The following is a 25,556-nucleotide window of genomic DNA, read 5'->3' as shown; positions in this document are numbered from 1 at the left end:
ACCTAGAGAAGGTCTAAGAATTGTGTCCAAAACCATCTCTACAGAAGAGAGGCCACATCAAGATAAGAAAACCAGCAGGAATTTACCTGGTGCCCTGCAAGGGGTGTCCCAAGGCACTAAGCTTCTTTAACAGCTCGTCATGGGTCATGAACACGGAAAGAGGAGATCCTTTGTCCTTCCAATTTCTATGGCCCTGCTCCTTGTATCTCCTGCTACATTCACTCAATCCCTAGGCTTCCTTCAGGCAAATTTCCATGGGTTTTGCCCGAGGAAGTACTGAGTAACAGCTGAGTCAGGTTCTGATGACTTGAATGTGTGATCTTATACACGATGCACTGCACAAATATTCTTCACTGAGTAATGGGTTTGGGAACAGGAGAAAGGAAAACTCCAGCTGCAGGTGCACCCCCTTTCCCCCAAAACCAAAGGCCTGGAGAACTTTTTAATCTCTCATAATATTTAGGTTAATTCTTTTCAAGGGGGAGGGGGAAATCTGAGCATCAGATTATGTAACTTTAAAAAATATGTTTCTACTTAAAAGCTAATCAACACCTCCCACATCAGACAGTAAATGTGGTGCTGTTGAACAGGATTATTCCTGCTCTCTGCTTTGTCTCAGCTGTGGATTAAAAACTGTAATGTTATCCTGCTTAATATTTTAACCGTATGGGCTGCAATTTCATGGGCAATTATATGACAAGGGAGGTGCTCAGCAAGCCAGTCACAATCCAAAAGATTGGTATTTCCCTAAAAGTTACACTGAAATCTTTGGCAGTGGTAATAGGGGTTTGTCTCATCACCTCTTTTCTTCCACAAAATTCCTCTTAGTTGTTTTTTTAAATATAATTTGTTAATTGACCGTTATTAAGCCAATTTTTTTCACTGAATCAGGAAATACTAGAATTGGATTTGTTCCTGCAGAGTGGGTGCTTTGTGCCAGTTGCACACAGTTGAATATGAGAAACCATTCTCAGCTCATCGAGATAACAACTACATGCCACCCCACAGCCCTAGCCAAAGTTATCTATTTGAACTGGCTAGTCCAGGGTGCTTTTTCCTGTTTGGTATGTCTTACACTCACAGCAACAAAGATGAATACTAAGGGAAAACTAGGGTGAGTGTTTATTTGGGTATCAGGAAAGAGCCTTGTAAAGAGTGTGTGGATGGGTTCTCTAAGCTCCTTGCATGTAATGGAATATAATGTAAGAGAACGGAATACTACAGTTAGAAGAGATGTGCAATAATCATCTGGTTCTACTGTCTGACCAGTTCAGGGCAGTGATCAATATTGAGTCACTGCAGTTTCCATCCTAGCTCTATAGAATGCTACAAAGCTGAAGTCTATTCTGTGATGAACTTATTTCTAGGGTCATACTGAACCTTCTCTCTCTCCATCAGTGGCATGATCTGAACAAATTTGGTGTATTTGGTAAAGCTGTGTGCTTTTACTGTCATGGTGAAATGTTACTAAACCCTTCACTGAATTTTCTTTCTGACAAGGTAACCTGAATCTTTTTAACCAAACTCACTGAAGGTGTAATGTTATTCATTTCTTGGCATGTCTCACAGTGAAATGTTGCTATGTAGTCTTTGAAATTACATATAGCTCATCCCACTCATCGTGGCATTTCACCTGTAATTGTATACCTACTAGCTAGATATCACTAGTTCTTAAAATATTTTGCAATGATTTACATGAAACCTGGAGTTATACAAGGGCTAAAATCTGATGTCTTCATTCAGACAAAACTCACATACAAGCCAATAATAATTTGGCTTGAGAAAGAAATTCAGAATCTGACTCAACAGTAAATGATTTTAATATCGCTAATACTACTTTACTGGAATTCATGGAGAATACAGATTAAATTGCCATTCTTTTAGAGAGACTCAGAAAATTTGTATAAGCAAATAAATTAAAATAATAATAATTTATTAAAATAACTTATATATACACATATATATATAAAATATATATATTTGTGAAATTGAAGATAAGAAGCTTTTGAACTTTTTTCTGGCATGGGGAAACTCATAAAGCAGTGCAGATAAAGTAGCATATATGCTGACTGAGTATTTGAGTCAAAGCCTCTGTGATCAAGGCCAGTAAAACTGAACTGTACTGAAAAAAAGGCAAAGTACCATGGTAGAGTGAGTAAAAAAAAAAAATCAATTTCATATGTACCAAAGCAGACAGCTAACCAAGTCCTGGCCTTGGTTGTCCAAGCTGACTCTTTCCTAAAATCCAATGGTTTAGAAATGTGATTGTCTCCCTCTGTAGTTTTTAAGTTATTAAATAAATGTAAATACAGTTGCATACAGTATAATCCATGGTGTGATATATTTGAGCTTATAAGTTCCACATGGCTACAGCAATCATTTTTGGTCCCCATAAAAAACTAACACTCTATGGATCATCTTTGTTTCCTCATTTATTTTCTGGGAGCAATGAAGCTGTGCCTCTCTGGGTGTGAAGACAAACCAACCAACTCTATCCAGTCATACCAGGAAGGGGAGATGGTATCACAAGTCAGAAACCCTATTGTCATTTATACCAGAACACAGGCTTGTGGGCATCTGTTGTAGAAAGGTGCTGAAATCTTTGTTGGAATAGCTAAGTACCCTGCAAGCTGCAAATTGTTCCAGCATCCAATCTTCACATCTTCAAAATTTTGGCAGCATGAGATCCGCAACAATTAACTGATAATTATAAGGAACTCACCACAAAAGGCTGTCTTGCAAAAGCAGGCAGAATATGCTGATTTTTCAGTTTGCATAGATTTGCCTAGTGAGTCTCACATAGATAGGTCTCACTCTGAACTGATGGCAATGCAGCTCAGATGTCTTTCTAGAACAGGTAGAAGTTATAGGTAGAATCCAGGACTCACTGCATGTTAAACTGCATGCCAGTTTGAAGAACAAAGGAAAAAAATGACGGTGGAGAGAAAACTGATAAACTGTCTTTCAATATATGGCAAGTAGTTATAAAGAGGTTGTTGGTGACTCTTTTACTCCAGCAATTGAATAAAGGATGAAAGGGAAAAATTCCTATTTACAGAAAAGAAAATTTGGGTTAGAAATAAGGAACATAACTATAATGGGATCAAGAAATTTAGAAGGATACATATAATCTTTTATCTGTAGCTTTTTGAGGCTTGACTGCTGTTTATGTAGTTTATTCTGCACATACATCTGCCTTATTTAAAGGTGGCAAAATTGCATTTTCCTTGAGACCCCTTGCTGTTACACAAAGCTGCAATCTTTATTTATTTTGTAGAAAACAAATAATTATATCCAACTATTTGGATAACTAAACTGGGGTCTTGATTTGGCCCCAGAAATGCCAGACATAAAGGAGTAATTGTGAATATTAAGTCCAGAATAAAACCTCCCAGGAGTTTAGATTAATTCAGATATGGGACTTTGATTCCGCAGGTATTTTGGCTGGCTAGGAAATTAGGTCATTAACTATCATTATCATTTTAAAAGTTGTTTATGGAAGCTCCCTAGGTGCTTTCCAGGGATTCAGCAACTCCTGCACGCTGCTGACATGCTGGGATGCAGTCTTCACAAAGTCTGGGGAGGTCTAACTCTGTAGATTTGACCCTGTTTTGTGTAACAACTATTCAAAAATGCAAAATTGAGAATTCTTGCAGCCTCTCCATCCCAGTAACAGTCTGGAAGAAGGACACAGGACTCTACTCCCTGTTCTCCACAAGCCCACAACATTCAAAATTTCTGGAGTCTTGACTGGGAAGGAAGCAAAGCAGTGCCAAGATTCACCTCAACTGTAGATGCATCTCAGCAAAATTAAGTGAAAGAACTTGAGTTGGGTATGAAAATCCCAGATGTCAGAGCAAGCCTTGGTCTCAGGTAGAATTTGTCTTACCTTTTACACACTTCTCATAACTGCTCTTACCACATTAGGTAATTACCTGGTCCTTCTGTGTTTCAGCTAGTTGTGGGCAAGGCTGCCAAAACCTCGGAGCTTATCTTTGCTTAAGCATCCAAGTATTAAAAAGCTTAGTCAAAGCTTATCTCAGATTCTGGAGGCTTCTGCACTGGCCTCTGCATCACCTTCCTGTGCAGGATCCAAAACCTTTTCTCTCCTCAGTCAAAGGCAACCATGGACTTCGAGGAAATCCAGAAATGTCCTATCCTTAACCAAATATTTTCTCAACATTGTTGACTGCAATAGCAGTACTGTTACTAGAGATGGGCTTTACTTCTGCATCTGAGGACTGGGTTGAGCCTTCCCCTGATGGAGATCCTGATTTTTCATTTAAACGGATTCCTTAGTAGTGCCTCAACAATATTCACACTTATACCTGAACCCTGCAAGAGTTCAGAGCTGTTAATTCCTGGCTTGCTTCTGAACAGTTGTGATCCTGCCCCAGCCACCAAATCACACAGCCTTTATTTTTTTACTGTCTCTATCTTCTTATTTAACTGATAAAATAGTCAAAATGGAACTGTAAAAAACTTCCTGGCTTTAAATCATCTTTCATGTGAGAATGAGCCAGGCACTTATCTTCAGCAACGAACAGTTTTGGAATCGTTTAAGAAGCAAAATTAAGCTGCCCGAGGATAATGGGAGGAGAGCCAAAGTGAGCAGAGTTTAGGTGGGAAAAAAAAATAATCACCAGGGTACCAGTAAAGAGAGGCACGTCCAAATTTGTTTCTGGGCCTTCAGTCCTGCACTCGTTCCTGCTTGAAATTTGATATTGTAAAGTCCAAAAAATACCTACAGAACTGAAATTCCTCCTATCACTGCAAATATTTCCTGTTTTCTAACTGTCACAGATTCCACTTTTCAGTATATATCTCTTGTGTAGAGGCATGAAGCCATAGATATCCACACAAACTAGGTGGGATTCCTCAAAACACTCAAGTAATATAAGTCTGAAAGTACTAGAGAAGCAGTTAAAATCCTTGTGAGGGTGGGTTTATTTGGTTGGTTTCCTTTTTCTTCTTTTGTTTTTTTTTTTCCCTCCCTGGACTTCTTCTGTTTCCTTTTCAATGTTATCTTAAGTTTTCAGGTCCCCTTTCCTAACCATCTTCTTGGAAAATGGGCTGTCGTTTCTAAGCCATCTCCCCAGTGATCAGTGGTTTAGAAATGTTTGTTTTTCAAATACCTTAATTGTATGGTCTACCCAGCAGTGATCAGCACCAAAAATTATATTTCAGAGCTAAACACAACCAGATGGAGAGAGAACAGCCAGCCATTTGAAAAAGCCTAAAATCTCTCTCTGAGCTCCCTGTGTGGTTTGGTTGATCACTGGTTAATTTCATAATGATTTCTCTTTCAGATGGGTGAAAATAATCTGGGGTTATATTTATCTATCAGAAGAAAGAACCAGGGTTTCCAGGCTTTCAAAGACAACTCAAGACATATCAATATCAGACAGGCTATAGAGCTGGTACAAATGCAGCTACTCCTTGCTTCAGGGAAACACAAAACCCTTTTCAGAGGCAAAGTTTTTCTTTGTAAAACACTCACATTAGCACTGACTCGTCCTATTTGAAGACAGAGATTCCTTGCACCTTGCTTTTGCTCTTAGCTGGGTTGAATTACTTGGTTTTTTAATTCAGAGGGAAATGGAAGAGAATAAAATATCATAGAAGATACTAATTATATTGAGGAGAAATATTATGTGCCACTTACTGTATTCACATGGACTTAATATTGAAATATATACACCCTGGATGGTGCCAGATTCATCCTCAGGAATCCTTTTACTGGCATGGGTGACTTAGTTATTTTCTCTTGAAGCTCTTGTGAAGGACAATTTATGTCCCACTTTACTCAAGCAGAGTCCAACTTCATTGTCAGTTTTCCTGCAAAGTCCTTTGACGATTCAACAAGGTGATGGACAGGGGGTTGAACTGCTCCTCCCGTGGTCCAAAATTGTCCATATTCTCTGTGGTTGAGAGTGAGACACATCTTCTAGAAGACAGGGCTGACAGTAGGAAATAACCTTGATGATCTGATACCAGTCCCTTCTGCTCTGGACAGTCAAATGTATTTGCTCACTGTTGCAGTCTGGAAGGGAGAGAAGCTTCAGGGACCAATGTCTTAATCAGGAGTCAAAAAAAATCACTCTGTGGAAACAGATGGATCAAGAAGAAGTCAGGAGAGGGGATGAAGGGCAAAAAAAGTCACTGGGATTACAGGTCCTTGGATATATTTGGAGAGGAACATCATCTGCATCCCCATTGGCCATCAGAACAGGATAATTCCATGCCCTGAACTTGAAGGCATCACTCATCTCTTGAAAGCTTCCTGGGCTGAACCTCAAAGTGGACTTGTTGTGAAAAGCCTTCAAAACTGTGTCTTTTCCATAACTTGCTGTGACTAAAATGAGTTGGGGTAGTTGAACGAACAGGCCAAAGAATTAAATCACACCTGCAGAGTAGTTTAAAGACAAAAAATTGTTTTCATTTCCCCTGTCTGTATAAGGGAAGCCATGTCCAATAAGCACTGGAGGAGGAATGTCAGCTTTACAGATTTACTTAGCTTGCTTTGCTTAGGCGGTACAGATAATTTTTTTCATTCTCTTTTTTCTATTCAGCCCAGTAAGATATCTAGAAAAGCACAGGGTACTGCTCTGAGCAACATTACACTGGTCTGATACCCCTAGTGCTTGACAGCTGGTATCAGTGACACCTGGTGCAAGAAAGACCTAACACAATTGATATTACATGTGTTGCCTGAAAGAAGATAGGAACTTGTACTTCAAAAAAACCAAAAATAAATGAATCAACTGCCATGAAGTTTCCTAAAGCAGGAGCCCTATTTAAGGCTCATGTTTAAAGGAACAAGTGAGCTACCCTAGAAGTAAAAGAGGCCCCCAGATACAAAGCCAACAGCCCGCAGGGTTTCTTACCAGAAAGTGACCCTCAGGAGTCTGTGATACCCTCACTTCAAAGGCAGCTCTTGCCTGAACAACAGCAGCACATGTGACTGAGGGAGGAAAAGGCTGGATCTCTCCATGGACATGTTTGACTGAGAAGGGGGGTTGGGAAGATGTAAATAGGTGAGCAGAGGGATAGAGGACAGGGGGCTCAGCCCCTCTGACACAAACTCCATGAGCCTCACTGATTTAAGAGCAGGCTGTGGGGTGAGTGGATTGGATAGTCAGAAAAGGATGTGGAAGAGAGCTGGGTGAGGCTGGTTTTACTCCTCGCTGAAGGATTAGAATAACACAAGCCAGGTTAAGTACACTTGATAGGAGGTAACATCTACAAGAAGTGTGTGACAGAAGAGAAGGAAAGAAGGAAAAGAATATGTTGGCAAATCATAGATCAGTCATCTTGAGATTTAGGAAATTATTGGCATGCTTCCTAGGTATCAAAGACCACTACATTTTGTCTGCCACTTCTTTTATTGGGCCATCGATGTCCTTGTCTCCATTTTCTGACAAATTTTGATTGTTTCTTATGCCTCTATATGATATTAAGTGTAGAGGAATACAATAACTTCCTCCCTGGCTGCTGCAAATTACTGAATGAGAGAGAAAGTCTGCAGTCCAATGGAGAGACAGTATTCTTAATCAAGACTCAGAGAGAAGTAGTGGAAATGGGCGAGTGCACTGCTTCTATGTAGCAAGGACCTCACAGAGGTCTCAAAAGGTTTGACAAATACAACTAGAGAATAACAAACCTTTTCTGTTCCATCACCAAACAAAATATTGCTGAAGAAAAATCCACTTTATTGGGTTTTTACTTTATTTCCTCTTTACTGAGATGTTGTTTTTGAGAAAAAAATTGCAAAATTAATTCTGGTTCAAAGAAAATTGTTAGGCTTCATTTTGAAGTAATTCAACACTTTTGAAATCTTCTGTGAAACTTATCTTTAAAAATAACAAATTTAATATAAAATATAATTTCAAAGCATGAAATGAAATATATTTATTTGATAATATCAAACCAAATTTTTTCTTTAACATAAATAATATTCCTACTTCCTTTGACTGAAGCTATTGCCTAAAGGAAAACCAAATTTACATATATTTACATTGTCCCTGTAAACTTTAAACCTCAGTGAAATGTTTTCTGCATTGTAATTTACATCATTCTACTGAAGAAAGCAAGAGCAGTGACACTGGTTACAAAGCTCATCCCTGTATAAGAGTCACAACTCTACTTCCAACTTGTACTCCTTCCTGTACTAACATCTATTGAATTGTTTCTTTCACTAAAATGTTGCTAAATTAGAGTGACTTTAAGATTTCTTTCCAGCCTACCTCCCTACCCAAATTCAGAATCAATTCCAGCTGTTTTATTCCTACAGATGTTTCTCTAATTTGTTCTTAAGGACCTCCAGTAATCCTCCCAGGGAAACAACACCCCAGGCACTGCACTGGAGTGATTCACTGCCTTCTGCTTGGAAAACTTTTTACCCTCATTCCTGTTTGGCATCCTCTACTGTCATTTAAGCCATGACTTTGGCTTGCCATAAACATGAAGAAACAGAGCATCTGTTTCCTCTCTGCAGCATCCTTTTACACACCTACGGTCCAGGATAAACAACATCTCCTTTCCTAGACCTCCGACCTTATCACTCACCTCTCCACTTCCTCCAGTTGATTTGCATCTTGTTTGGCATCAGAGGTCTAAATTTGCCCTCAGGACTTTGGAAGAGCCTCCAACTTGGGCTTTATCAACGTTGAACTCCGGGAAAGGATTACTGCATGTATTTTGCAGGTGACACTTGTGTTTATGCATCCCCCACACTGTTTGTCTTTTTTGCAATATTAAGACACTGTTGACTCATGTTCAGATCATGTTCTAGTGCAATCCAAGATCCTCACTACCTACCCATGGAGTACTACTTCCCTTATCTGGGAAAATTAGTGCTGCTGCCTAAGGAATGAGTATTTATAATCATTCCTGCTGAAGATCACCTTATCTTTTTCAGATTATATCTCCAATTTGCTATAATCATACTAAATATATGTTCTCCTACCTTCTAGCATCTCCAGTTACTCCTGGGTTGGTGTCCTCTGCAAATTTAATAATTTAAAAGTCCATCATTCAGTTATTAATGAAAATATTGAATAGTACAGGAAACAAGTACAAATCCGTGTAGAACTTTATTCTGATATCATTCCATTTTGTCAGTGAACCATTGCTAACTACTCTCTGAGTACAATTTTCCCATATGTTCAATCACTTGCCCAGTGTGACCCTTTCAGAGCCACCACTTTTAAGAAAACAGAAGATATTTATTGAAGATATCACCAAAATTATTTGTTTGTTCCCGTGTATGTACTTTATTTAAATAGACCTAGTTTATCAAGCATCTTGATCTTTCTAATAAATGTCTCTCTTCACTTTAGAGAAAGAAAAATTTTGGTTGCAGTAACTCACGAGGAAAGGCTGAAATATTTGTTTTGTTCTCAATCAAGTTAAAATTAGGCTAATATTCAGATTTTTTAACTCTTCTCCGTCGCTTCCTTGCAGATTTCCTCATGTCCTCATCTAACTTCTCCAGAAAACTCGCATTTGTAAAAGTGCCCTAATTCACATGTTTTTTGATACAGCAGTTTAATCAACCCCAATTTAGTGCAGAATTTATGGGAATGAGACAAAGCAACTTGCTTTTGAAAGTGGGAAAGACAAAATCCTTTAAAATTTGTTATCTTTTTACCATGGCATTTGCTAACAAAACTAGTGATCTCATCAGAGAATTAAATTGTCTTGGTTCTACATGGCTTATTGCTATTAAACCATATTGACCGACAGTAAGTACAATTGTTCTCTAATTTTTAATTATTTGACTCCTGGTTTTGTGGTTTGGGCTTTTTTTCTTTTCTTTTCTTTTTTTGGTTTGTTTGTTTGCTTACTTGTTTGTTTTTGTTTTGTTTTGTTTCGTTTTGTTTTGTTTTGTTTTTTGCCTAAGACTGGTGCCAAGCTAACTGGCTTACTATTTGTTGGGTCATCTTTTTGGCCTTTTGCATATTGCACAAAATTAGCTTCTATGATCTACTGGAATTTACTGGGCAGGCCAAGATTTATTCAAAACTAAAATAAGTTGGCTAGAGAGATCTTCAGACAACCTTTTTAGGACTCTTGGGTGCAAGTTATCCAGGCCTACTGATTTCAAAATGTTTATCACTTACTGAAGTTGTTTAAAACCATACTTAGTTACTAATGGACTGGGATCTGAGTTCACTATTCTTGTGTTGTAAGAGTGCAGCATCCCACTTCTTTCTAAATGTAGAAACATTTATAAAAAATGTTTGTTGATCACAAGAATTTTACTATTCTAATCTAGCCATGGACCTCTACCACTGTGATGAATCAGATGAGATGTTGTGAAATCTCTGCAGTTCTCAAAGCACAGGAAAAGAAGGAAAAAAATGTTTGCTGTTTTGTTCAATAAGCATAATTTATGTCTACTGGATCTCATTTTCTTATCTCCATTGCCACTTGCTCTTTCTTAAATTGAGAGAGCTGTTGGATCCACACAGTGTAAATATGGCACCTGCCTAAAAGGGACTTTTTCTACTCAGCCAAGATGTAATAACAGAAAGCAATATGGTGCTACAACTCCCTGCAAGTGCCTTTTATAAATAGATACACATGATCAGTCACATCCAAGATCCAGATAATTTCTGGATATAGCGGTTACTGTCAGGACCAAATTTCTTCTCTCTTCTGCCAACTTGACCTCATAAAGACACGCAACTCCCTTCCATCTTTCAACAACTGAACTGCTGGGACAAATGTTTTTGTGGACAGATGTCTCTTGCCATGTTGCAAGATACAGATCAAAGCAAATCTTCTCACAGAGACTGTTTTATGTTTATTTGTGTTTTCCTCTCTGACCATTATAATCCAAACCAAAAACCTTAAGAAAAAAAGGATAATATGCTGAGGAAAACCAAAAAGTAGAGACACTAAACTGGCCTCCATGTGTTGAGGGCCTTGGAAAAAATCTGATGGTTTAACAATTTGTTGATGGAAACTAAATAAAATCATGTAACCAGATTAAAAGTGATCTGCTGATAAATTTGCACAGTCAGACTAGCTCATGTAAAATCAGTAGCATCTGTTCATGGCCATAGCAAACATGAAGAAGATGTGTGTAACCCTTTGGTCAGCCCATACGGGGAAAAGTGCATGTCCAGAACAGCATCTACACATTTACACATTCCTTAGTCTTGGGAGATGCTTTACTCACAGTTACTGTCACCCAAAATACAAACCATTCTTCAACCTTTACAAAGTCACACTAGATTATAAGACTTTCTACTTCATCTTCAAAGACTTCATCTTTCTGTTGTTACTGAAAGTAGATCAGGATAGTATATCTTGTATTCCTTCTGTGTCTTGCATATCCCTATTACTCTAGTACACTCAGAGTATTCCTCTGTCTCAGGAGCAACTCCAGGTGCTTTTTTAGGGCAAACTGCCAGGTGTTTTGTGCAACCTGGGCCCTACATTCAGAGCTGGAGGTTTAGTCCAAGAACTGTTATTCTCTATGGGGAAAGGAGGAGGTCTCTCTGGGTTTGGACTTCACATTAAAGCTGCTGCTGAAGGCTCACCTGGCATTGTTCAGTCAGACATTGTGTTTTCGCAGGTGCAGCGTGCTGAGCCCTGAAGCATGGAAGGATAAAGGGTAATGGCTTTAAGCAGGGAAGTCGCTGCTTCGTAGGGATGAAAGGGTTAAACTCAGCAAATTCCCACGGGGAGGAGGGAAAGCAAAAGGAAGCTGCATGCAGTGAAAGTTTCTCTTGGTGTTTTATACATGAATAATGGTTTCCCCAGGGGTTAGCTCCTGGGTTCAGAGAAGGATGTTATCTTGTCTAGACATACGATCTGAACATCCCCAAAGACCTGGCGCCTGAATCTCACAGGAGTCACCCCGCTGACTCCCATGGGATGCATCCAAAAGATTTCTATTTCAGAAGCACCTGCAGGTAGATGAGAGGAGAAAGGGGAGATGGGAACAAGAATTTAGTGTATTTTCTGTTGGTGTCGTTGCTTTTTTATGTAAGTAATATCTGAACTCTTGGCTCCCTGCATGCGGGAACTGTGAAGGTGTAGTGGCCTCACAGGTGAGTAAGAAAAAGAAACATAAAAGGAAACCAGATGCCTTCTAGGTAGATATGTGATCAGTTCATGTTTTAGGTGAGCCTGTGACAATGGAAGGAGTCCCTGGTGCTGTGGCGATCACAGGGTCCAAGGACTTTAACACTGGCCTTGACTTTGTTTTACCACTAGCATCCTATATCTGGACAATTACTCTGGTTTTGGTGGATATTCAGTCCTCCTTTGTCACATCACCATCAAATCTTTTTTACAAATATTTGCAAAAGGCTGAATTGATGCTTGAAGCAGAATTCTGATGAAATCAGCTAGGACCATGCAGGGTATCTCTATATGTATATCTTCATGCACCATGTTTCACCTCAAAAGGTGCACATAGGTAAAATCCTTTAAAATTATAAGAAAATATCTAGAGAAGACAAAAGTCTAAAATAAGGTAAGGAGTCTTCAATCATCACATCAGAAGTTACCTTAGCATAAGGGAGCATCAGATAGAAATCATTAGTGATTTTCTGAATAGAAACAAATGTCAGTGTTCAGGTTTAGTGTATCCTCTGACTTCACAGATCAGAGCTTGATGCTCTGTGGTCTTCACGTGACTCATGTAGGCAATTGCTCTCTCATTTTTCCCTTGCTCTGCCTCAGTTTCCTAAAATGGGCATGATAACACTTCCTTGAATTTTTCTTGCTTTGTTGCCAGATACACAGACTATCAAAAAAGGCCAACAAAAAAATACCAAAGTTTTTATTCTCTAAAAGAAAAACAAGTCAGACAAATTCTCTGTATTCAGCCAATGAAACCACATCAGAAAAGTAAAAAAGGACCTTTTGACACTGGGGTCAGAATAAAGTTCCAGTATATGTGACAGAATGATGGAACATTGATATAAAAAAGCAAGAAACTCAAGTGAAAGGCATGGTACAACAGAGAATGCAGAGAGTAAATCTTAGGAGTAAGGAACCAAGGAGGATACTAAAGAGATGTTAGCTGAGTAAGAACCTGTAGAATAATCCTCTATGATGGGAAAATGGCATAGTGCTTAGAGGGTTCAGGGTTCACTCCCTCTGAAATTAATACAACTTAGCTACCTAAATATATCTCAAAAAATCTGGATCATCATGTGTACGATTTCTGCATCCCCCTGCTAAACCAGACAGTTTATGAACCAGGTACTCTTGCTGCAACTACTGCTTTTAGCAAAAAAAATGCAACCAAAAAGTCTGTGATTGTAATTCATCATGCCCAAACTCTTTTCACAACAATGACTAAAAAAAACCATCTGCATGCACATGGCCTGGAGTTTATTACACATAGCTTCCTACCAGTGATGCTGTGAAATGAATTAGCAGTGCAGTTCTCACTGAGCAGGTGTCCATGTCAGAAGAAGCACCATTATGATAAGATGACCTTAAGGGCAGCTAGAAAGTGACCTGACAAAGGAATTTTTTCTTTTCTTTTCTTTTTTTTTCCTTCTTTTTTTTTTGTTTTTTTTGCTTCCTTTTTGATAGTGAAAACAGGCTACAAATTTTTCACCTCTAAACTCACAGCAAGTTCAAGTCTGACCTTCCATGATTTTTTTCTCTCATTTTAGGTAACTCCAAGTTGTTCACCCTCCATGAAAAATACAGAGACTATAGTTTTTTAACAATGTTTTCTCCATTTGGTTAAAACCAACAGTATTTAACAATCCCTGTCAAGTCTTCTTTTAGTCTTCTTGGTGATCAAAGCAGCTCTTTGGGGAGAAGGGCATGCACAAAGCTGATCTGCTGGAAGCAGTCTGTATAGACTCCTGAACCAACATAAGGGTTATCTTCTGCTTTACAGTAGATCTGTTTTCTTGTATCTATAATGTGGATAATCTTCTACATAACCCTGTATATATATTTGTAACTCTGGACCATTTATCTCTAATTCTTTTTCTTCTTTTTTTTTCCCTTTTATTACTTTCTCTTTTCTTCTTTTATTTTTTTCTCTTCTTATCTTTTTCTTCTTACAATTGTAGTCTCCCTTTAAAGACATTGTTTTCAGTAACACAGGTACAGCAATTTTCCCCAGTCCTACATCTTTTACCTTCATAAGGCATATTCACGAAGTTCAGATCTTTATGTGTTTGAAAGATATGGACACAAAAGCAGCCAGCGAGTCTGCAGTTTGTGTGTTACAGATCATTCCTGCTCTATCTGCCATTCTCCTGGCTAGCAACCAGTCCCAGGTGAGAAATACAGCCACGAGTTCTTTGTTTTTTCTTGCTTCTACTTCCTCTAGGTTTCTAATCATTTGTTTGTCTGTTACAAGTATATTTCTATTCTCTAATAACGTGGGTGGAGATAAATATCTGACAGCAGAGAAGAATTTGCAAAGAATCCATGACTTCCAGAACTGTAGAAATGTGTAGAAGCGGGTTTGGTGAGAAAAAGCCCAACCAAACCCAAACCAAATATTGCCATTTATTTTTTAGCAGGAAATATCTCTGTTTAGCTCCTTCCTTTTTCTTCTCTCTTCTTTGCTTGATCAAGCAAAATATTGCAAAAATATTCCAATCTTACCGCGACTTTTGGAGATTTTACAGCACAAATGCAGATATTATTTAAGGGGAAAATTCACTGTGATGAGGCTATTTTGCAGGAGTGGGTTTTCTTAATCTGTTTATGGTTTACAAATGCAATCCCTAGAGAAGTTCATGAAACCCATGGCCCCTGTCTAACTTTGGAATCTGCAAAGATATTGAATTTCCTGTCTTTGTTCCAAGAGGAACTATTACTGAATGGCTATTTCACTTCTGCATTGCAGGATTAGTTTCTAAATTTGCCAATTAGTGCTTGCCAATTAGTGTTGTCATGTAGTCCACAAAACCTTAAAGCTTAGTTGCTTAGTCTGAAAATAAATATCTATGTATTTTGCAAGGACATCTTCCCATATCTTTCATCCTTTCTAGGTTCTCTGGGTGCTGGTTTGCATTTTAACTCTGTAAAAGGTCAAAATCTGGGCTGGATCAATTTTCTGAAAAAACTTAAAACATCCACAGCAAATGTGTCTTCCTGGTGAGAATAGAAATGCCCTGGAGGTCATGTTCAAAAGAGATTTACTAGAAGACAGTGCAAGTGTCCATGTCATTGTGCCAGCCCAGCCCTGCCCGGACATTATCACACATCAGCCCCTGTGTGATCCAAGCCCTGTCTCTGATCCAAGCCTGTGGGACTCTGTGAACTCATCACAGCTTAGAAGCACCTCGGGGAAAATTTTCCACAGGAGTTTATGAAAGGAGGTTATCTCCACAGTCGACCCCAGTCCCAGGGGAGATTTTCTTTTTTAGCTGTGTGCAATTTATGCTGCGAAGGAGAGGCTCGGCAGGTATCAAGTTAAAATTCCAGGATCAAAAACAAAACAAAACAAAACAAAACAAAAAAACAAACAACCCCCCCAAACAAAAATAAAAACAAAAACAAACAAAAAAAGATGGTGTCCCTCACAACAGGTAACTCAGCTGTGCCCTGCCTCAGGACACCACATTCATCAAGTGATTGGATCAGTTCACGAGGGAGAAATCAATGGAAAGACATTACATACAAAGTAATCCATGTGACTTGAAACTGCAAGAACAGAGGAAAGACCACTACAAATTGCCTTATGTCATTCTTTTCTCCAGGCATGCACTGGTGCCTGGTATCAGGGGAGGGGTTCTCTGGATGGGGACAGTTGTGACAATAATTGTTCTTATGTTCGCAGTTTATTCCCTTGAGAGAGAGATCAAAACATCAACAGCAGCAATCCTAGTCCTGCTCCACTAGTTCATAACCAGTAGGTAAAAATCCAAGTGGTAAAAGTTGTAGCATCCTCGTAGCAGTCCAGTTTCATTATAATGGCCCAGGAGAAAAGCTCCTTTTTTCACATAGACCTTTGTCCTCAGGAGGGTGGACTTCTGTCCAGGAGAATGATTGACAGTATCAAAGTACTACAAGTGGGCATGTCCCATAGATGGTTTTCAGTAGATTCTGTCTACCATCAACTTTCTTTTCTTCAAATGACCCTTGAAACAATCTCTGCAAAGATATAAAACAAGGAGCATCCTAGCTAGCAAGCATAAAATTAAAATTAAAATTAATCTTCAACAAATGAGGCAAGACAGAGCAGTTCTTGTTTTTCATGTTTTGCCAGAGCTGCACTAGTGTTCAAGCCTCACCCTTGACTACTCAGTCTTCTAAATCTTCTTCCCTAAACACTGCAAGAGACACTGTCACAAAACACAGAACTGGTCACAGTATTAACCAGCCACAACCTTCGCTGTTTGTTCAAACAGAAAAATTGAGCAATAGCTGGAAAATAATTCAAACCTTTGGGGTCTTTAGCAAAATTTTACTCCAAAACTGTAATATCCTCAGTGGGCCAGGAAGTTTCAGCTTAGCAGTCTGATTCAGCCCCCTTATTCAAACAAGCATGAACCTGGGAAATTCTAATCTTGAATGAAATCTAAAGGTGACCTTTATTTTTACTTTTCTTTTTTCTTTTTGTCCCCAGTGGGGGCTGAATTTGGGTACCCTAGCTCTGAATCAGTCTGCAGCTTCCTTTGCCTTGCCAGACAGTTTATCCTTTCCCAAGACAGGCTGGACATTTACTCTCCAAGGGAGGATGGGAGTATTGGGTCACTGTGATTATTGCATGGCAGAGATGTGTTGCTCAGTGTGCTGGGGGAGGGATGGAATATCTCATTGAGAAGGAAATAAAGGAACTAGATCTGATATAAAAGTGGGTAGGGGCTTTCCCACTGAGAAAAAAAAAAAAAAGGACAAAATTTTTAAAAATTAGCGGAGAAGAGATCATTAATATTAAAACAGTGTACTTGGCAGGTATTTCTCTGCATCCCCCTCCACAGCTAATCTGTGTGTGTGAATAAGTTGTTTTTTCTCCTTTGGGCTTAGTGTGTCTTTGAGTATGAGATGGGCCCAAGCCCAACCCCACCACCCCTGAGCTTTGGATACAGATGCTGCTCTTGTGGTTCAGTCCCCATCTCTCACGGCAATCCTGGGATAATGATTTCACCATCTACTGTCATCACGCCTGTGCCTGGAGCTCCCTCCCTCTCCCAGCATGCCAGACACACGTTCTCCTCGTCACAGCCCTCTGGCAACAAAGCCCACACAGGCAAAGGGGTGGCATTAACATCAGTGACACTCACATCAGTGACACTCACATCAGTGACAGTCACATCAGTGGCACTCACATCAGTGACACTCACATCACTGTCACTGCACCCCTACCCTGTGCTGGGGCTGGCAGGGACGGGGCTTGCATTGCACCGGACCAACAAATGGAACCCGCATCTCTGGGGGCAGGGAGAGCTCAGCATCTCTCCTGGTACAGGGTCGCCACTTGGCGACCTCCCTGCCTGCCTGCAGCTACAGGAAGGGCAGGATTAGGACACGGAGGGTGTGATCAGGGCTTCCATGTGCCCCCGGATCTCAGATTACTTTAGCGTCTCCTGGTGGATATTGCTAGACAGTATAATTTAAATTCAGGCAGGAAAAGGCACCAGGGAAGGGACTAAAGGTTATGCTACTGTCTATTGGAACATATAACATGTTTCTCACATATGGCTGAAGATCAGATTTAAATGCAAAATCTGTGCTGTCCTTCTGTACCAGAATCACGCTTTTTTATGGTATGTTCCATAACCATTTAAGCAAGGTAAGAAAACTTACGCCACACCACAACTGCTCTTTGGAGCTTAGAAAATAGACCTCAGATGAAAATTAGAAATTTTCTAATAGAGGCAGTCACATCAAAGAAAATTATCACAATTACATTATTTTGTTACAATAGGTCTGGGAGAGGTACAAGGTCTTGAGGTGAGGAAATTGAGGCATAGTAAAGGACTGACTCAGCTCCTTGTGCAGGTATTGTAGAAGCTGAGCAGTGAGTGATGAGGGTTGTTCAAGGCTTTAATCCTCACTCCAAAGCAGATAGGGGATGATGCCCTCACTTTGATATTGACAAGGCATCACAGAGCTGGGGAAAACCATGGAGACAACAGCTCTCTGACCACCTTGTGAAGAGCATCTCTGCCTGCTGGTGGGGCCAGTGGTGGAAGAGATGAAGAAGACAGATGAGTCTCACATATATGTCTTCCCAGAGGATGGACTTGAGCTTGTGAGGGAAAAGTGTACAAAGTGAGCTACTTTCATATGCTAGAACAACTCTAGAAGTAGGCAGCACTGCCGTGAATTTCTTGCTAATACTTGGAAAGCAGAGAACAGGAAAACCCTCCAGGAATCTCACTCGTCTCATGAGTTCTACAGGCTTAACTGAAGTCCTACATTAGCCTTATCTAAGTCTGGACTGAGATCCTATTAAAATGCAGGGAAAGGAGGTGTTGAGAACCAGAGAACTGTTCTTAAGAAAACACTGCAAATAGTACCAAGCTTATTAAATCAGGAAATACAGCTGAAAAGGGGGCATACAGAAACTGCTTAATCTAATTCCAGCTTTGCAATTCTGCTCTGAGGAATGCATATGCACACACTTTATATGTATATATTTACTTGTGTGATACTTATTTGCTTATTCATATAGCTGGATGGACAGTGATCCTGCAGTGCCTTTGGTAGCAATTCAACAGGCTACCAGCACCAAATATCTTCCTAAATCTGCTCTTCCAATAGAAGAGGTTTCAGAGAATGCCTTGCCTAATGCACACATGTTTGCATCTGTTTCTCATGCCTTTCCAAAATGGAATTCCATTCATTTCTGTCTTTGTTAAGGAGGTGGTAGAAAGACAGTAAAAGGAATAAAACAAAAATAAATGTAGAATCCCATTCAAAAATAGCGCAGAAGATTTTGATTTGTCCTCAGATGTATTTTAGAAAGGGAAACAAAAATTGCTGAGGTTTTGAAAAAGGTCAGTGATTAAAAAATATCCTGCAGATCCCATCAGCTGCTGATTTCTGCCTCCTCCATGAAAAGGAAAAGGGAAAGGTAAAGGGATTACAAATCAGCTCTCAAATATTGTTAAGAATAGCAATAATCATAATATTGTCCAGCTCTTATAGAGTGTGTGGTGCCAGCAGATCTTACAACAGAATTGAAAAGGAGATTCCAAGATAATTTCATTTATTTTCCAGAGGAGGAAACAGCTAGGCACAATATCACTAGCCTGGTGGCAGAGATAGGAATACAGTGATAGCTTTTGAAGGCTGAGGTAGCCAGGATGGCACAGTGTCATATTAGGCCTCTCTAACCCTGAATGATTATAGGAAAATTACTGAAAATGAGTCAAGATTAGTGGAAAAAAAAAATTCATGTAGCTATAAGCAGTTTAACAGTTTGTGGGGAAAGGCTAAAAGTTGATAAGAAACATAATGGCAGGGGCATTGCTATCACAGAAAAGTAATGCAACTGCCCCTTCTTCCTTTTATCCCTTCTCCAAAAATACACTAGGCTAGCTCTTTAAATGACAGCTGTAACATTATCCTGTAAAAACATCCTTTCCTCATATTTTAAAATCAAGTGCTTGTGCAAACCCACACCAAACGGGGCAGTGCCTTATGAAGAATTTCAATGTCTGCAGAAAGTATGTCTGTATGAGGAAGCAATTCTACAAAGGGTAACCAGAACAGTTTGTACTTGTTTTAATACCTACTCCTTTAGAGGAATGCTTTGCAGACACACAGTCGGTGATCTAGTTTAGAAGAACTGGTGATTTCATGAATGTGGATGCATGTTTAAAAGAGGCATAAAAAAAGGAAGAGGCTAAAGATGTATTGACAATTGCAAAGACCTGCTCAACTTAATAAATCAGGAGATGTCCATTGCTGCTGGGAAAAAAAAATGGAAGACAGATTCTCCTGGCTGTTTCAATCCTTTGCTTTTTTTGAGGAGATTGCCCACATTGCCAGAGCAGTGCTGCTACCATCTGGATGTGAAATTGGCTTTGGTTCAATCATAAAACATCTATGTTATGCTGCCACATGGCTGGCAAATAAATGCCTGATTCAAATGAAAGCAGAGGTGAAAAATGACCTTAGTCATACCTGTAAAATGAAGTTATAGATTGCTTATCAATCTATTATTAACCACTAATCTGTTTGGGTGACAATAATCCTGGCTGTGGTTAAAGTGGCTCTCTGTTACCAGATAAACTGCTTCTCTGCTGTGTTACTAATGAAACCTAATGATCAGGGATTTCAATTTCACAAATACAGTTTTGATAAATGCAAAGCAAGGCACATGGGGATGGGATCTTTAGTACTGGATGAGTTGAAATCACGCAGGTGCCATGGCAGGACTGCTAAGAGGAGGATGCTGCTATATCTGCCTTGTTTTCTATGCTTCTCCCCCAGATATGCCCTATGTCCTTTTCCCAGAGGTAAGGCACTGGGCTGGGTTGTGATTTAATTTTATATGACTGTTGCTCTGTGTTGTGTTCAATGTATGCTGTCGGTTCCAGGTGGCACCTTGGCAAGAACCCAAGACCTGTGCCAAAGTTATGTCAGTGCAAAAATATTAATGCACATGACCCACGTTATTTTCTGTCTCTCCAGGAAGAGAAGCCAGTGGGGTTTTTTTAAAGTTCATCAGCAAAGGGTGCTTACAATTAGTTAACTTTATATTTTTGTCAGAAAACGCAATTGTTGATGACATTTCAGAGACCTTTTGGCAGGACTTAAACTTGGTATCCAAGTGGAAGATTGCTTTAGAAGAAGGGATCATATAATTAACATGGCAGCCACTCAGCAGTGCCCACAGTATGGAAATGCTTTCAATTAGAGCTCCCTTTTGCTTACAGCTTACTGTAGCATCAACTTCTGGCTTGATGTTTCCTATCCATTATCTATTCTGGAAGGTAGCCACTAGTAGAAAATATGTAGATAGACCATTTTGTCAGGTTCAAATTTGTCAATGAAATTATATAAAATTTATCCTAATTTTAAATGTCTAACACTTCTTCTACTTCTAAGCTATGCAATTGTAAATGTTCTTTAATCATATAACTAGCCTGAAATTAGTGTGGCTGTAGCTTTGTTATTTGTACTTGAAATTAGGTTTGAAATGGTCATTCCAGGTCAAGTTCCATTTCTTGCTCTGACCATTAAAGAAATGTTTTTGAAAAAATGTGCCTTTGACTACTCAAAGAATAAATAAAAATCTGGTGCAGTAGAATGTATTTTTTCAGTCACGTTATAAAGACGCTTTGGGGACATGCATGTCTATTTAACACTGCACTTTGTGGAGAGGCAAAACCTTTGAGGATTTTTGGGTCCCTGCTTTTGCAGGCAAAGATGAGCAGCACTGCACTATTGGAACTGTAAAGCAGCACTTGTTTATGATCTAACAGACAGCATCTGGAAATCCACACATAGATGCTCCTTGCTTGCATGAGATTTTGAATGAAGTCCCTTAGCTCATTTGTATTGGTTCAAGGAACTCTGTCTTTAGAGATACCACCTAGACAGAGGTGAAGAAAGGAACTTAACTTTTTAGCCTCAGGTAAACAGAGTGAGACAAATAGTTATTCCAAGGCAAAGATCCAGCAGAGAATCTTTGTTTCTTTTTATCTGCTTAAATACCTACAAAATTAAAAACAAATGATTAGAATTCCAGCAATCAAGAACGTGATCTCCTTTATTGCTGGAGGTGCTTCCCTGCTGTTGATGTAATTATCAAGGTCGATGTGAGATTTTGGCTTTGGAAGTCTCACATATTCGTAATGTTGACAACTGAAGGAACAGCTGTGCCATGTGCTTTCCCTGACTGAACATGCTTCATTTTTATTGTGTGTTTTTCTTTAACTTACTGCTTTTCATTAGAGGTGCAAACAGCAAAACAAATGGAAGAGGCAATGCACAATGCTTCACGTTACCAAAGGAACCTTTGTTTTGGGAATTGGACTTTGGTGTCAATGACCTTGTGAAGGTGACATTGCATCAATTATGGTTCAAACTTTTACTGAGACCAAAAAAAAAGAGAGAGAATTGCACTCAGAATTTTCAGTCTCAAGTTTTGGAACCTCTTCCCATCTGTTCCTGGATGTTCCCCTAATGGAGCACTTAAACTAGTAATCTGGGAGTGACAAGACCAATTCTACTAAATCTGAATGTGAACCAGGGAGCTCCTGTCCAGCAAGAAAAGATGAGCCAAGAATAATCAGTCTTGTGCTCTCTCTGGCCAAGGGAAGCCTCTGTGATAGATGATGAGGAAATAGCACATGTTGTTTATGACTGTACTGGTTATAGGGCAGAAGCCATCTGGGCAAGTTCTTTTAAACCCACATGGTCTTAACACCCAACGGCTCTGTGCCAGTGCCGTAATGCCAGGCAGTCATGTCTTGGTTCCAGGCTTTCCTCTGAGCAATGTCTCATGGCTCTCTATGAGATAGGTTATCCTTTGCTGTGCTTGCTGGTATTTTAGCAGCTGTTACTCTCTTATCAGTTATGCTTGAATGCTCCACATCAGCTAGTGTATTGTTTCCAAACTCCATCCTCCCTTCTCCATGCTCTTTCTCCTACACGTTTTGGAACAGTTCACCTCATGAAAGCAAGGGTTGCATGTCTTGGTCTGTGGATTATGCAGTGGGATGCATTCCCTCCTAGATGAATCACTCAAATCCAGCCTAGTTTTTTAATAAATGCAATCAGATAAGTCTTTTGCAGTAGCTTTCCTAGTGGGGCCTCCTTTGCTGTCACTTATCAGTGAGATCAAAGAATGAACAGTGTCATTCAGAATGAACTCCTGGTAGATTCCTCCAGGCTGGAGCAGAAGTACATTTGTAACTGGCTCTGTGTGTGTGTGTATGTTTCACTAGGTTGCTGTTCTAGCTATGAGGACAAATAGCACCCTCCAGGCCCCATTCCAGCATTGACAACATCAAATATTAAGACAGATAAAAAAACCCAATCTTTCCACCTTCCTACTGGGAGAACTTCCTAAGGAAAGTTCTGCCAGAAATTACTCTATAACCAATCTAATTTAACATTGGACAACGACTGTTAAAGGAAAGTGGCTTACTAGGTTAAGTTCTAATGAAGTGTAACTATTGATAGCACACCAGGGAAGGAGTCTGGACCAGCTTTGCTTTTGTATCCTCAGCTGCAAAAGGGAGGGCTCCTGCTGGGGGCACTGTGAACATGATCCTCCAGAGGACAATCCAGTGAAGTAAGGTGGCTGATTAAGGGATATGAGAAAGTACAGCAATAGGAAAGAAACTTTTGGGCAGAGTTTGAATCATATCTTAAGAACATCCCCTCTCCTTGCAGGAAATCCATCCAGCACCAGTTTCTCTTAACGTTTATCTCTCAAGGAGCCTAAGATTTCAGGGAACTGGCGCTCTTCCTGTCTCAGCAGAAGTTGCCTTTTCTAAAAAGGAATCTGGGTTGGTCAGCTTTTGCTGAAAAGGCTTCACTCAAGAAGATTTTTGTTTCTCAAGGCAGGTGCTATTTTGTTGGTAGTTCATTGGTGGACAGCACTTCTAGCTACACAGAAAAGAGGCAGAAGTGCAGCCCACGAAATCAGACCCTTAGAGAATGTCCCCAAAATTTCTTCATGATAGTTCATCATAACCAGGTTAACTTCAGCACCCTGAGCTTCTTTCCAAAGTGCTTTGGTTGCTCTTTCAGAGCTTTGGAGCATGGCACACCACCTGCTTCTTTTTCTACTCCTCTTGACACAGTGATGGAGACTCCCAGCCAACTCCCTCTTGGCCAGACCATCTCCTGGCTCCCTTCCATTAAAGGCAGGATGGTCCCCAGTAACAGCTGTTGCAGTAATGTTTGGGTAAGACAAATCCAAGTTTAGTGGTAAGAAGTGTCTCAAAGCCCTTTACAACAGCCACATACTCACCCACATTATAGCAGAGTGGTTCTGTGATCCCTAATACACACATATAAAAATATAAATATATACCATTATTCCAAACTGTCACTCATCCCATAAATGCTTTCTGTCCTCATGAAAAATTCCTTATGCCCTTATGAGTGGCTGCTGCAAAGGAAGTTAATTTTGTTCGACAAAGCTACTCTGATGCAGCAGATATTTCTTGCTGATCTAGATACAGCTTCTCAGGGTTCACAGGCTATTCTCCAGCCCTTCTCCTTCAGCCAGTCCCATACTTTTGGGTACTGGCTTATTTAAGCCTATTCTCATGGCACATCTCCCAGCTATGCCCTCCAGGTCAGACAACCACCCTGACGCCAACCAAATGGCCTGAAATCCCTCCAGTCTGGATTCCTGTCTGGAGCTACACTCTTCTACTACATCAATCTTTAAGGACATTCACCATGCCCGGCCCAGCTGCCTCCGCATTTCCCAGCTGCTCTTTTGGCAACCAGTGTTGGACAAACATGCCCACCCCAGAATCCACTTTAGAAGAGGCTTGAGATCATGTGCCCCAGAGGCAGATGGGATTTGTGGGCTGGGTAAGCCCAGACTACACTTCTACAGTCACAGGCTATCTATCAGCCAGAGGATGGATATCTAGACATGTATCAGAGGAGAGCACCAGGACTCAACCCACTCCTTGGCTTCGTCTCCCTGAAGAAAGCGTTCGTGCAACTTCACTTCTTCCAGTCACATCTTGTGATGCTCCTCTGTTTTGAGTTCACTCTTTGCCAACTGAGAAAGCACCATGCTGACAAATGATCCACTATGACTCTGCCAGAGTAGAGCAAGAGGGACTGGGCAAAACCAATCTTCCTGTTTCATTCTGGACAGCAGCACAACAGGAGGCGTATATGCCAAAACCGGAAAAAAAAATTATGTTTTTCTGTAAGGTTTACATTTGCACCGCTGATCTTTCAATGGAATGTGAGCTTCAAATCCCCCCTTTTCCCTCCCTCTCTCTCTGCAATTTTTTTCTTCTATTTTTCCTCCTATATTTTTTTTATTTTTCCTCTATGTCTTCTTGAACATACTAAAGCAAATGGGTTTGGATTTAACGTGAGGGTGTGGATGTAGCTGCTGCCTTTGATCCCCTACCCACCCTTTCCTTTCCCCTCCCCAGAAATCAAAGCTGGAGAGTATCAAATGAAAAATTGCACAGCACAGGCCCTGATCTGTCAGCATTTGGGTTCGGATCAAACTTGTCCAAAGCCATAGATGCAGCTGGAGATTGCTGGTGGTTTCAGCCACTTTTTCTCTTCCCCTCTCAGATCACTGGGTCAAAACATTTTACAGGATACAGTTCAGGTCTGAAATATCCCTGATCAGCAATCATTTTTATAAATATTAATCCAAATACCTTTTTAAAAATTGCGGAGGAAAACCAACAGATGGGACTGTAAAAACTCTTGCTGAACTGTACTTTACTCCTTGTCTACTGTACTTTTGCTAAAATACGTGGGTTTTGTCCATCTCTCCAAAATGGTAGACCATGAGAATATGCTGCTTTGGCTGAGTTATTATTTGTTAGTACAATAAAAAGCAACACAAAACCAGAAATTGTTGGAGAACTATTTTCATAACAGTGACAGATAAGACATGAAGGGCATCTGTGCCAATGCTTAAACAGACA

Source organism: Sturnus vulgaris, chromosome 7 (genome assembly GCF_052056855.1).
Source record: "Sturnus vulgaris isolate bStuVul1 chromosome 7, bStuVul1.hap1, whole genome shotgun sequence".
Lineage (NCBI taxonomy): Eukaryota > Metazoa > Chordata > Aves > Passeriformes > Sturnidae > Sturnus > Sturnus vulgaris.
This window is presented reverse-complemented; position numbering follows the sequence as displayed.